We start from the raw sequence: 14,769 nt of genomic DNA, 5'->3' as shown, positions 1-14,769 counted from the left end.
GTCTGGGAAATAGCTCAAATAATTGATTTCTTTCTATTTCAAAGGAACATGCTCTGCAATCAACAGAAACATAATGGCAATAGTTAATTTACTTAGTCGATTGTAAGGCGAAGCGCAATGTATGTTTCGAAGGTCTGTTGCTGACAGGAGTTTTTGTTGATTCATTTGAACATGTTGAAGAGGAAGAAGAAAAGGAAAACATTCCCATACAGTCAGGTCATGATGGCCAAACCCGATTTATAGAGATACACTGAGAATTGGTGTGAAAATGATGTTGAAACTTCTCAGTGCTGACCAAGGTCCTTGAAGAAGTTTATTTCAGCATTGCAGCTACGTAGGTACTGAACGTAAATTTGGGCATCAGTAGTAAAGCTATTTTGAGACAGAAAGTGAGTGAAAGTGCTGTCAAACAGACTTCAGTTACACGAGTTTGATGTGTGATGCACAGCCTGAAGTGTTGACTACCTGAAATCCAGCAGGTCTTGGACATTGATCACTTGATGGCATTCATGTAAAAGGGTACTACAGAACTAGAATCATAATCATGGTAACTTAACCTTGAACCATGATTTTAGATTTCTGGGATCCCTGGTGAAATCGTGCAAAGGAAACTGTGGACATGGCCAGTAGTGTCCCCTCAGGACCAACTGAGTGCTTCAGTAGTGCTTTTTTCCAGCAATATTGCAACTGAATAATGGCAATAGTAACATTCAAATCTTGTTCAGACCAACCTGTGATTCTGGGTCTATACATTAATGTATGGTGACACAACAGACAGGTCATCCTTCTAACCCACTCAGCTATTGTGACCAACCGATTCCCATGCTGCTACGTATTTGTGAGAATTGACTTTGAGGGTGAGGCTAAAAACAATGGTGAAACATCTTTCAACTAGTGACAGCGATGAGACTATTCTGACTGAGGCATCTGAAACAAAAACTTGTTCTTCATATTCTTCTTTTGTCAAATATTTTCTTCACGGCTTATCAGTTATGAAACATTGCTATCCACTCCCTTCTCTTCCTCCAACTACATAAAATAACAACTTTACTTGGTCCTTACTTGATCTGAAGTCAAACTAAACTCACAGCATGTAAGTGAGTGACGTTTCACATCATATTTTGTAATATTTCAGCAATACCAGAGGAGGGGACTCCATAAATAGGCTTCACACATCATGCCAGTGTGGGGCATTGAACCTGGGCCTTTCAGTGTGATGAGTAAATGCAGTGAGTAAACCACTGGGCTACCCCAACACCCTTCATACACATTGTAAGAATGTAGCCTGAGATGACTGAATGGTTTTCCTGATCCTAAAGTTTCTATTCTGAACACACTAACTCTCCCAGTACTGCCAGAGAAAACAGCACACACAGGTCCACATCTTAGATCCTATTAACACATGCAAGTTCCTGTATATAATGGGCCATGTTTTTACCATTCACTCTGTGTACACATGTCTTTTCTAGGTTAACGTGACCCTGTTTGTGTAACTGAAGAATCAACACACGAGGGACCAGTTCTCTTCAAGTTAAGGAAGGACAAGCATGTATCCCCATGTCTGTTCAATTTTTGCTCTCTCTACCTGACACTCAACATTGTAGACCCCCTTGAGGGGAGGCTGAATTAAACATGCTGCACAACCTTCCAGAAAGGCAATAAATCACCCACGTCCCATAGGGATAGATGTAATAAAGTTATATGCCCAATGCATCATCTGCTGCAACTAATGGCATGTCTCCCTCAAGCATTTCTTGAAGAGGACTTCCATGTTCTCGGAACTCTGGGTGTAGGGGTTGTCATTGCTTGTTATCAAGGAGAGATCAGTGTATTGAGGCAGTAGAGGCTATGACTTACTTCAGGGACAAACACGGATGCTGAAGAGGTTTCTGTGTACTGCTAGAAGTCTTCAGGTAGAACATGCTGTTAATTGGCACAGAGAAGCTGGACTAGTCTGAGCTGTCAACGTTCCTGACATCACAAATAACACTACACAGAGTCTTATGTACAGCACACAGATCACAAATCACTGACGTTAAACAAGTTCAGAGTGTTTTGGGATTTGTTCTGTCCTGAAGCACATAGCTTACATACAGTCTCCATGGGCAAGGGACTTGTTTGAAATATGTCTTTGTTCTGTCTGCTGTTAATCAATAGGATGAAATGGTAATGTGAATGTTAACCTTTGTGCACACCACAGGCAGACTAGGTTGTATCCTCCCCAAGGAGTTGAGAATGAAAATCTAGTGCACACTGATCCAGTGACCAGAATATTATCAATGTAAAGGGCCAGTGAATACAGCAAAAATACATAACAGATGATTATTGTTATTAATCGTATAAGGTTTCAAGTGAGAACAACTCTTAATGCAATTGTGTCATTACATTTGCCTGACTAAGGATAGTCTTCGACACTTTCATAGCTACTGCTCTGTAACCACTTTACCACCAGCCAGTCCAAACCACGCTCAAAATAACTCTATGTGAACACTATGCTGTGTAGAAATATAAGGGTAACACTATTTTTCAGGGCACTATCATTTGCAGAAGTCTGAGGTCTGTTATGAACTGTCCGACAAAAGGAGGGTGGTTGAAAAAGACTGAGGGTTACCGTTATTTTGGCTAAAATTAATAGAATGTTTAATAAAATAAGAACAAAAACAACGGCACTGGCTTAGAAGCATTTACTGCTTACAACAAATGACGGAGGTCACTAACATACTATTCACAAATATAGAAACGTCATAGAACAACACAGATGACGTCAGTATTGATAGTGACATTTGACCTTGACCTCTGCCCATACTACCAACTGCCATTGTTTTCAGTGCTCAACAAGGTTAGACTTCCTGTCGATATTTTCCTTGCTGTACGTTGTAATTTATGGTACAATTGTTATGGCTGGCACAGGTAAGATAGTACATAATGGCACAGGTACATGTGACAAATGTGAGCCAGATATATCGTGAGTAATGAACCCCAGTGATTGAATTTGAACAGCCCACCTAACAATGGGCTTGATAATGGCCCATCGTCAAGCATTTTGCGGGCATCATCAAGTTACAGTGACAGATAACGTGCCAGTGTTTTGATGATAATTCTTTCCATAATGTCAGGTAACATCATACAGTGCTGCAGCCATAAAGGGTCAAATGAGTGAGTGAGCGAGCGAGCGAGCGCCTAGAGAGACTAAATAACAGTCCGTAATATTTCAAACATGTCATGTTCAGTGGCCCACCAACGAAGCAAATCTTCAATATGGTAACAAGTTATTTCCAAAGGTGTGAGGGGACCAACTCCTAAAAAGAAGCATAGGTTGATAAAAAATCATTAACAACAATAATGATAATAATAATGTGTCTATTCATATTGCACCAAACTTCACAAACTCACTTGCCTGAAGGAAGACCACATGTATCACATGCGCTTTGTTGTGGGGCAGCCCTGAAATTCTGGAAACTCTCAGGAGTCAAGCTGCCAAACACTGCCACCCATCCAAGGATGCTCTCAATTTTGCTTAACTTCTGCTGATCTGTGATTTGTTGGCTAGTATACTGGCTCACTGCATGAGCATCAGATACCTGGACTCTGGGTTCAGTTTTACTGAACATGGCTAATGTTTTACCAGAAATGCTGATTTATATCAGAGTTTGCTTAGGGTAAAAGATATTGGTTACAATTTGATCAGTTATTGGGAAAAATAATTCAGCTTCTAGGTAACAAACATGATCCTAATCATCTATTTGTCGTCTTTCAATTATTGTGAAGCTGAGCCATTGGCAATTATTACATGATGAATGCTATAAATATTTGGTGATGATCTTATCATTTGATACCAAAGTCTTTAGTCTTGTGTGTTTGTTGTCATGCCAAACTGAGGTGATTGGAGCTATAGTGAGGCAGGCTGTAAATAATAAAATTTACATGAAACAAACCAGGGGGCCATTGGGGTAGCCTAGAGGTCAAAAGCTCATCAGAAGGTCTGGGTTCAATGCCCCACATGGGTACAATGTGTGAAGGCCATTTCTGGTGCTGCCCACCATGATATTGTTAGAATATTGCTAAAAGCCACGTAAAATCCAATTTACTCACTCACACAAACCAGTGATTGATAGTCTGAGCATCAATCCATTGACAGGGCCATGCTGACACAATAGCAACCACTTCACGTGCCTGAACAATTCTGAAGTGCTCTGGACCAATCAGCATTCTTTTGTGAAAGACTCGTTTAGATGAGTAGCAATATGTCACTCATGGTCAGAGATTTAAGAAAGCCTTGTGTTTAAACAGACCTGAGGCCCATCATGTTAGCATTTTTTGTCAGTTGTTTTTAATTACAGTTCGTAGCAATACAAATAACTGAAGTCTTACATCAATGTTGAAAATATCCTCCAACTCCCACAGACTTATATGTAAGTTACAGACAGCATTCACCCTTGACAAATAATCAGTAATTCTGCGTAGATCTTCATATGATGTCCAGAAATAGAACTCCACATCCTGACCATGACAAGACCATATAGCTGACTTATGATATCTGATGCGAGATGATACAGATATATTACACAAATAATGACATATTGTCATGTTGCCTAGCAACAGCAAAGGTTGTCCCTTAATACAGGCTCCAGTAATCTGTGAGTATTACGACTTTCATGATCGCTGCTGGCTATGTACTTGTTGGGAGTACCTGGACTTCCTGGTTAACCTAACACTACAACCCCCCGGACCCACCATGAGAAGAAATCAATGTAGTATATCTAAATATGACAAAAATTGCCATGGATCAATATTATACGACCTGTTACTGGTGAAAGCTAAAACCCAAGACAACAATCAGTGATCAATTCTACAGTAATGTCATTACTGATGATTACAAAATAACAGTATTCCGTGTGTTCCAAATGGAATCTCGACTCGCTCTTAAGTTCAATGTAATTATTTCTATTCCTGGTCACCAGGCTGATAGTTACAGTGTTAATAGATTTGAAATTGACGACTGGAGCGGAGCACAGTTTACTGGGGTTATTTTGACGACTCGGCTATACATGTTGGATGATCCAAGTGAATCATGATCTGACATTTACTTGCCATAATTTGAGGATTTGAAGCAGGCATATGGACTGGTTTACAATTACACTTTCCTGTTGCATATGAGGAGGATATGATTATTTCAGTGTATGCGTTATTCTTGAGAATAACAGTCGTGTGAACATGTGTTAGTTGTAATGTCATACTGAATAATATTTCAGTAATATTGGTGGATGTCAGTTTAGTTTAGAAACCAAAACACCCATTGTGACAGGTCCACAACCTTTACTGACTTGGTCATGAAGTAAATGATGACGACAATCCAGTGAACATGAGCAGGGCAGAGAAAAGCAGAAACGATTTTTTATACACTCGGGCCAGGATACTTTGCATTTGTTGTGAATACGTGGGATGATGGAATGTTTACTAGGAAGACTGCATTTTTTTCATGATAGTACTACACATTTTTAAAAAACATTGATTCATTTCCAGTTAAACAGTTTGTTAAATCTTAACACACTGAGTTCTGAAACATAATGCTTTGTGATCTAAGATTTCTGATGATGTCTGAAGAAAGGGCAGGGAAATATGTAATGAAATTCATCGCCAAAATCACCCGTTTCACAGAGGTTACACAGTCTTCCCTTGTGGGAAATTTTGTGCCACCCAACCTACTTTTATAGTTAAACAATGGTAGGAAGTTCCAATCAGAGAAATTTAGATTTTTAGAGCAGAGGAAAAGGGGACCAGTTTTGAGTATGCGATGCAAGGTACCCTAAGAAGAATTCCAAATCTCTGTCATCAAGCTGGATCAAACCAACAAACATCAAATCCTAGCATGATAAAGGGAAGCAACTCTGTACCATAAACATGTGACATTTCTCCAACTTTTCTAGAGATCCGTTTAATAAAGAATATTTATTGTGATGAAAGTGTTTTGAAGTTTTAAAGAAATTACAAGTAACAGTACTAACACTAATGCTACACAACCTGTAGAACTAAACATACAGAAATGCTGATTAAAGAAACAACCAGAAGATAGAAGATGCACCAGCCAACAGAATAATCTGCCACCACTGATGCTTACACACTTATCAGATTAGGTGAGGTGGGGTTTAATATTTCACTCATAGGACGATGTGCATGAATGTGTAAGTGTGGCTGCTTGTACTAGCCCAGACTTAAGCTAGTTCTGTAGTGCTAGCCCACTGAAATACCATGCCGCAGTTAAGCAAGAATAGTATTATATCCCATTATACTGACTCCAAACCAACCAGTCATGTTGTAGTTACCCATTAACATTGTACCTGGACCTGCAACCTTCGATCTCTGGACAGGTGCTCTAACCACTACCCCACTGAGGGTGTCCATAATAACCAGAAATAAGACCGAAACAGGATCATATCTGGCAGGGATTTAATTACAACTGATCTGAACACAAACTGAGCTTAAGCTGTTTGCTGCAGACGGCATATCATGATGAATTCGTATCACAATGAGATTCAGCTCAAGAGGTCCCAAAACAATCTTCTGTATGCTGATCAGATACCTCCTTTCTTCAACAATGGATTTCACCTTCATCTGACATTGTGCCATTGTAAATTAATTACTTTAGTTTTTCTTCACTGCAGTTCTTTGAAAAAGCAGGCATTATCTTGAGCTTGTTAGCTTTGATAAAATTAAATCTTTGAATTTATTTGGTATTTTTTTCTTCTTTTTAGATTCTCAGCTGTCAAAGCTGTTCCAGGATGGATTTAATGAACTTCGGCTTGTTCATTTTCATCTTCACCATCAATAAACCTACATGAGGTCATGTCAAAAACTTGAAGAGAGAATGTAGAAAATTCCAAAACAAAATAACCTAAATGTAATTTCAAACCTTGTTAAACCAAACATATACATGGTTATGCACCATGTACAGCCAAGCCCTGTTTAAAGCAGACAGATACATGGTTTTGTACCGTCTTCAGTCATGTACACGGTTTTGTACCGTCTTCAGTAAGACCTTGTTAAAGCAGACATGTACACGGTTTTGTACCGTCTTCAGTCAGACCTTGTTTAAAGCAGACATGTACACGGTTTTGTACTGTCTTCTGTAAGACCTTGTTAAAGCAGACATGTACACGGTTTTGTACCATCCACAGTATGACCTTGTTAAAGCAGACAGATACACAGTTTTGTACAATCTACAGTGAGACCTTGTTAAAGTAGACAGGTACATAGTTTTGCACCATCTACAGTCAGACCTTGTTAAAGCATACAGGTACACAGTTTTGTACCATCTACAGTGAGACCTTGTTAAAGCAGACATGTACAGTTTTGTACCATCTATAGTGAGACCTTGTTAAAGCAGACAGGTACACAGTTTTGTACCATCTACAGTCAAACCTTGTCATACCAAACATTACGAAGACAATGCATAAGCTACAGTCAAATGTTGCTGCACCAGACATATTACTGTCAAAATACTGTTAATTTGCCGAAAAATCATAATTAGCAACACTGCCTGTCCTTCAAGACTCTTTATCCAAGAGGTGACTACTTGACAGCAAGTCTAATATATTTGTGATGTCAGTGGTTAATTATCTGTTTACAGTGGACTGACGAAGGAACTGGTCACCTTTTTAATTTAAAAAGATGGATCAGTAAGCAAGTTTCTTCACTAAATGATCAATTTACACTTAATCATGTTTGTAACTGTTCAGCTAGCATGGTAAACTGACAACTGGGGTGGTCCTAGGTTCTAGTCCTGTGTGAACTACCTGCATCTCAGGTTATGCAATATTCCAAGCGGATTAGATAAAACAAAGCTCATATATTGCTTTCCTTATGAAATACTTCTGTACTTACGCTTACTACTACTAATGAAATTGTATAGCACCTAGTTTCCTCCATATGGTGGTCAATGGCGCTGTGAGAAAAGTCTTGAATAAGAGAAAACGCTCACAGTTGGAAATAAAGGCAGTGCACTCAATAACGTTTGAGTGGCTTTGAGAAGGCAACTTGGTATAGGTGAGTTTTTAATGTTGTTTTGAATTCTAATATAAAATCCACCGCCAGTCTCAAGAATTCCAAATGTTAGAAGATGAACAGCATAAGGCATATTTGGATACATCACAGCAGCTTTGATGGAGTTACATAATTGGCACACTTCCATGAAATTTGCAAGTTGATGAACCCAATGAATACTGATCATCAAAACATCTTAAAAGTGATACTTAGGCATCTCTTGAAATAGGCCAGATAATGCTGATTGTAATACCTAATTCTCGGGTAAAGTGTTAGCTATGCTACACAATTTCAAAAGAATACATAACAATATTAATATCAATAACAGTATTTCAGCTGCACCGGACTATATATGCATAACTACTACTTGCATGTGTCATAATTGTACTTACCTTACAATTCTTCATAAATATAATTTTGATAATTGTAAAAGAGCTGTAGTTTCAACTATTTGTCATTAACCACGAGCCAGAAAGTAAACCCTCAGAGGAAAACTTCAACGCTTACCACGAAGAAAGTTTGTATCAGTTGTAATCAATCCGGTACGGTCCGACTGCAGATAATCAATGACATCAATTCATCAGCCTAACATCCGCCCCAAACCCTAACTGACATTGTCGGGGGATAAATCCCATAGCAGCCGGCCCCGCCATATCGAATACGGTGTCGACACTAAAGTTGTAAACAAAGTGCAACTCAGTGACAGACGAGACTGGTCCACGCGGCCGAGTTGGCAAACAACACAGTTCATGGCCAGGATGGTTTCTGGCAAATCCGTTCAACATCCATATTGGAAACATACCTACTCACCTTACACCTTTACAGTTTGTGTGACACGCTGAAAGAAGTTGAGTATCCCTCGCGTTCAGATGTCTCTTCTCCACAACTTGCTTCCCGTAACTGACCACGCGATCTGTGTTATTGGTTTTGTTGAATAGTGCGCATGCGCGGTAGTTTCAGGCTTGTGGTTCCAAGGAGTGGTAACGCGTGGAGGTGCTTTCACGCTCACTGCAGTAGAGGATAATTGTTGTTTTACATGCTATGTTTAAATATTTACATAGAACGTGAGTATCGATTGTTTCTACGTGACCCTCAGGACATATTCTGATGTAATTCGGATACAGTATTTGGTTTTAATGTTGGTGCCATTAGCTGGAATGGAAAATGATATGATTGATAGCGTGTGAGAGTTTCGTATCACCTAGTGGCTTAGTAATTAACACAAAGACAGATTGTGTTGCGTGAGGGCACATGGAACGAAGAAATGGCACCCCCAAGCTTTGGATTATGTCCTGTCGTGGCATTTAGGCTCATTGTGGAATTATTGAATTTTGGCGTCATGTTGTGTTCTCAGGTTTCGTGCCTCAAGGTATATTTAGATGGAACCGCGAACATAAAATCTCGGAGGCTGTCGTGGATGAAGTCCCGGATGATTCCGATGCTGGGTTTATCATTGAGGTTGGTACGTTGTAGTGCTAGATCTACCGTTTTTTCCCAATCACTCACCGTGGACGCTTTCTTTAGGCAACATTTTTCGAGCCAATTACACTGACTTTTTCTGGATTCAGCGAACTACCATTATAATGGTAAATAAAAAATGAACGAGGTAGGATAGATATTCTGCTAACAAGCTCAAAATAGTTTTTCTCCTCAACTAGGACGGGATTTCCCTACTCGACTGTCAACGATCTGAAGGAATGATACATGGTAATTTAAAGTGATAACAAGAAAAATATGAAGTGCCATATATTAGGAGACAAAATTTTTTTGTTAATGCTCGACAAATCTTCCCGACTAACGCGTCTAAGACTAGTTTTTGTAGTAACTTTTTTTAAATATGAAAGAAGGACCAGTAAAGTGGGCGATTCAGAACCTGAGGAAATGATACTGATTTAGCATTACAGAATTAGCGGTGTGGACCTGAACATTTTATGGTTCAAGTAAGATAGACAACTATTTGACCATCATCTCAATTTGGGTGAGTGAGGTTACATTTTACGTCGCTTTGGTATCATTTCAGCCATACAGCCACCATTTCATATGGTGTTTAGAAAGCATGTGTGTAAAGAACTCACGACCAGAAATATATAGTTAGTCATATACTGGCAGTGACAATACTTGTGAGATAGATGTTTGTATTTAAGTAGTGCTCCCTGTATCGGTGCTATGTGTCCTTGGGCGGTGGGGCAGCCAAGTGGTTAAAGCTTTCGCTCGTTCGATTCCCATATTTGTACAATGTTTTATGCCCATTTCTGGTATCCTCGGCCGTGATGTTGCTGGAATATTTCGGCGTAAAACTAAACTCACTGTTGTGTGTGCCTTAACTAGAGCTGTGACGATATACCGTAGTATCGATAATCGTGATACTTTATCGAACGGTAAATATATCGATAAATATACCTCGAAATTGTTAAATGTCACTAGAAACTGACGGTTATATCAATATTTACACTGATACTTGATATCAAAATATACGTTTTTAAAGGAAAAACAGAAGAAAGCATACCATGATGTGTATCGAATCGTAACATATCGTTCCAAGATATCGCGATACGTATCGTATCGTGAATTTTCTGTATCGTCACGCCTCTAGCCATAACCGTCATCCACGTGCCTGTCAGAATCTTCTGATTCGATCTCAGATCTCTGGATATTCTTGCTTTGCTCTCATGAGTGACATGAAACCAGGAAACGTCTACGACCACAATGCCAGACTGCTGCCATGGCATTACCAAAATATTGCACTCGATGGAGATAAACCCAACCCGTAAACTACTGTTAATGCTCACGATGAAAAAGGGGCACACACGCGCACGTACGTACCCATACACACACGCTCGCTTGCCTCAAGATATAGCTTGATTATTGCTAAACGAGGTGTTTAGCCCAGCTCACTCTCCGTGACGACAGTATGCTCCATATCGCAAAGCTAACGCACGTTCCTATGGAGGCTCATCCTTCACACCACCATCTGTTCAGACATCTCCATTGAACCAGGCGAAACAACAGTACCTCGAGGCATTGAGCGAAACATACGTGATACTCCCCATATTCTCATGGGGCTGGTCTATTTCCTTACTGTCCAGAAGTCGAGGTCAGATCAGACGGGCGGTCTTCTTTCGTCTAGACATTATAAAAGAGTTTTCTTTCTTATTTGATTAGAGTGTTGAGTTATTCTCATAAAGGCAGTATAAAACCCAAGTTGAAGAATTCAGCACTAGATATGCGTTGTTCGGATCACCGAAGTCGCCCACAACCTTTTTGGAGCAGTGAATGAGTGAGTGAGTTGTTAGTTTACGACAGCTTTAAAAAATATGACAGTTGTGTAATATAACAGCAAATTGGGACTACTTGCACGACTAATCCAACCGTGCTTACCGGTCTTTGAAGCATAGTTCAGATGACAATAACTTCGCGAAAAAGACAAATACACTCAATAAAGCGCTATAATTCTTAGCCTGCAGACTGGGTCGCGTTGCAAATCTAGGAAGCTTTTTCATTTGATTCATTACATTATCATCGCAATGTATGGGAATTGGCCCGAACGTGTTTTCATTAAGATGAAGGTTCATGCCCCGCAATCTGTCTGTCTGGTGTCATCGACATCTGTCACAAGGCGACCAATACGTACACTTGGTGTGAGGCCGGCCACGGGCGACTTTGTCATCATGGCCGTCATGTGCGTTTCTAGGAAATTGCTACCACTGGATTTACGTATTCATTATTCATGGACACATGCTTTATAATTATTACTGGCCTGACAGCACCGCAGTCTAAGCTAATAGGAAACACATTACTGTCGTTACGTAGTTGCCGAGACATGCTAGATGTGCCGAACAGTTTTGATGCTGAAGACAGATAGTACACGGGGCCGTGGCCATGTTACAGCGCACGGCAAACATGAGGCATACTGTTTCTATAGGACTACCTGGTGCGCATATTGTTTCTGCATGGGGGTGGTTAAAGTGGTTAAAGAGTTCGCTCGTCACGCTGAAGTCCGGCGTTAGATTCCCCAGATGGGTACAGCGGGTGTAACCCATTTCTCTTGTCCTCTGCCCTCTGCGTGATATTGCTGGAATATTGCTAAATACTCAACCACACATCCGCTCACTCGTGTTGTTGATGGGCGTTAGGTCCTAATTTGCTTGTTTAACGCCTCACTCAGCAATATTCATGACAACGGTCTGTAAATTATCCAAGCAATCCAGTGATTGACGTCACACGCATCGATTTACGCACGTGGGATATGACATGACAAGCATCAACCTAATCAGCGAGACTGACCACCTGATCCCGCTTGTGACCTCTTATTATAGCATGTGTCGCTTGAAGACCAATCGATTTCACAAGGCTTTAGTTAATGGTTCAGTCATTCCATGGCGTGGTACAACTGGAATGAGTTGGGAATCGAACCCAGACCCACGATGTGTCAAGATAAAGTTTATGGACGTGGGCTGCCCAGACAGTGCAAAGTAGCGGATTCTGAAGCAGTTGTACCAATGGTTGATAACGTAAGCACAGATACAATCATAACATTATGTCAAACGCATGTGTTGTCCCTAAGTTTGCCCTCTATATCTTTATATGTACAGCCATTTTGACACCCGGATCAACATTTTGAATAGCCCACTTTAACAATCGATGAAGTGTTATTGTGCAATGTACGTATATGTTTGATTACACACAAAATACCACCGAATTATTTCGCACTCTGAATTTTCTCAGTCGTGCTCTCCCGTTAAACCCTAATTGCACCTAACGTCATAGCATTGATTCTTGAGGTGCGCCTCCAAAAACAACCATTTGAAATCACACCCAGTTGCTAAGCAACATATCCACTTACAAACTACATACGTATTTGGTTGCAATAGGTTGCAGAAGACATGATCGCACAGCTAATGGATCAATTAAACTTCCATTACCCTTCCTGGTTGGTCATCCATGTGAATTAAAGCACAAACATGATGAAAGGAACTCTGCGATATACCTTGGGGTACATCCGTGCAAGCCCCAGTTGTACTTGATGCAGACGGAGGTTAGCACTTGTCCTTGACCGTCAGTGTCGCCATAGTGTGTATCTATAGTACTGCACTAACAACATGGGGAATACACTCTGATGTCGACTGTTGCTCATTAAGAGGTTTGTGCAGAACGTAGGTTGCAGGGGACTTGTTCGGAATGTAATTTCCTTAGCTGGAAGTGCATTTCGTGGAGTGCTGGGTATTGACGATATGTATCCTGAAACTGATGCTAAATCTCCTCAAGATAGGAACTGTTCTTAATTGTGTTGAGCGATCAGTTCCAAAATTTGATATTGGATGGATAAAACGAGAAATTGCAGAGGATGTGTTTGTGTGCGTGCGTGCGCACGCGTGTTTGTGTTTGAGAGAGAGAAAAGAATTAAGGGGTTGCCATTCAAAGACCTATAAATAACTGATATGTCAATACAATTCTTTCGATTAGTTCCAAAATTTGATATCTGATGAATAAAACAAGGAGACATTGCAGAGGATGTGTTTGTTCTTGTGCGCGCGCGTGTGTGTGTGTGTGTGTGTGAGAGAGAGAGAGAGAGAGAGAAAGAGAGAGAAGATAAGGTGTTGCCATGCAAAGATCTACACACATAACGTCTGATTGTTACAACTGCAACTGTTACATAATTTATATGTCAAAACACATTCTTTATTATCGCTCTCTAAAGAATAAATGTGACCCGTATTTCAGGGAGGTTTTAGTTAGATTCCAGCATACAACTAGCATTTGCTTCATCCTTGAGGGTTATCTAAGTCCGGTGTTGCGCTAACGCCTTAATCACAACCCCGTCCAGCCCCCGGACAAACGTGCTGGCATAAGGACCAAAATACTGGAATAAAGATGTCGGTGATTGTCTGCGACTTCAGACCCTCACAGTAAGACGCACCACTAATGTGTCCTGATTAGAAGAACTGAACATGACCCCACGAGGAAATAAATAACATTAAAGACTAATACCGGCCTCATATTGTCGGCCTGAATCATTTAAGAGGCCAAGATGGTCAGCAAATTGTTTGCGTAGACATCACAAGCCTGCTACAGTCATAGGTCAGACATCGGTTAGCGTTCCTTCGCTCTCAGAGCAAAATACCATTATAACATCACATTAGGCATTACATACAATCATCTCGGCACATTAGGCAATAAAGACGATCTGCCAAGCAGGGACCAAAGTATTAGTGTGATCTAAGCAATCAGGCTCAGGAAAAACGGAGGTAACTGTGTTATGGGTTGAATGGCGATATGATCCATCCTCTGAACGGATGTTGTACACAAAGTCTTTGGACAACGAAACAATGGTTAATGTTTCACTGTAACAGTTACAGCGTCTTGCATCACTGTCACTGTTACAAGAACACTGACCTGATAACGTCTTGTACTCACGTGAACACGTTGTAGGAGCATTTACATTGGTGCAGCGGAACATGCAGGAACAATGGGACAGTGGCGATCGCGACTGGCACTGTTGAAACAATATTACATAAAACTGTAACAATGGAGTCTTGTTAGTATTAAACTAAAAACTGTTGAGATGGCGTCTTTTTAAATTCACTGTACTAGTGATAAAGGAGCACTGGCATTTCTGTTCGTATTTCTCGTGTTTAAATGTAGACATAGACGGAGGAGGTAGTAAAATTATACTGTCAAAATAACATCTTTCTACAGTCTTACTACTACACAATACTGCTCCATACCTAC

At 40.3% G+C, this 14,769-nt stretch overlaps 1 protein-coding gene across 2 annotated transcripts in view; it reads right to left on the bottom strand.

The window, feature by feature from the left end:
- Positions 1–8,980, bottom strand: part of LOC137285101 (vitamin K-dependent gamma-carboxylase-like) — an 81,966-nt gene extending 72,986 nt beyond the window's left edge. The window contains exon 1 of one of the 2 annotated variants that reach the window (XM_067817308.1): positions 8,851–8,980. The gene's annotated coding sequence lies outside the window, so the exon portion shown is untranslated. Of the gene's footprint in view, positions 1–8,842 lie in introns of both variants that reach the window. The other variant, XM_067817309.1, reaches the window with a different exon arrangement.
- Positions 8,981–14,769: the final 5,789 nt, after the last annotated feature.

The sequence above is a fragment of the Haliotis asinina genome, chromosome 5 (genome assembly GCF_037392515.1).
Source record: "Haliotis asinina isolate JCU_RB_2024 chromosome 5, JCU_Hal_asi_v2, whole genome shotgun sequence".
Lineage (NCBI taxonomy): Eukaryota > Metazoa > Mollusca > Gastropoda > Lepetellida > Haliotidae > Haliotis > Haliotis asinina.
The sequence above is the reverse complement of the archived record's forward strand: the minus strand, read 5'-3'. Positions and strand labels throughout refer to the sequence as shown.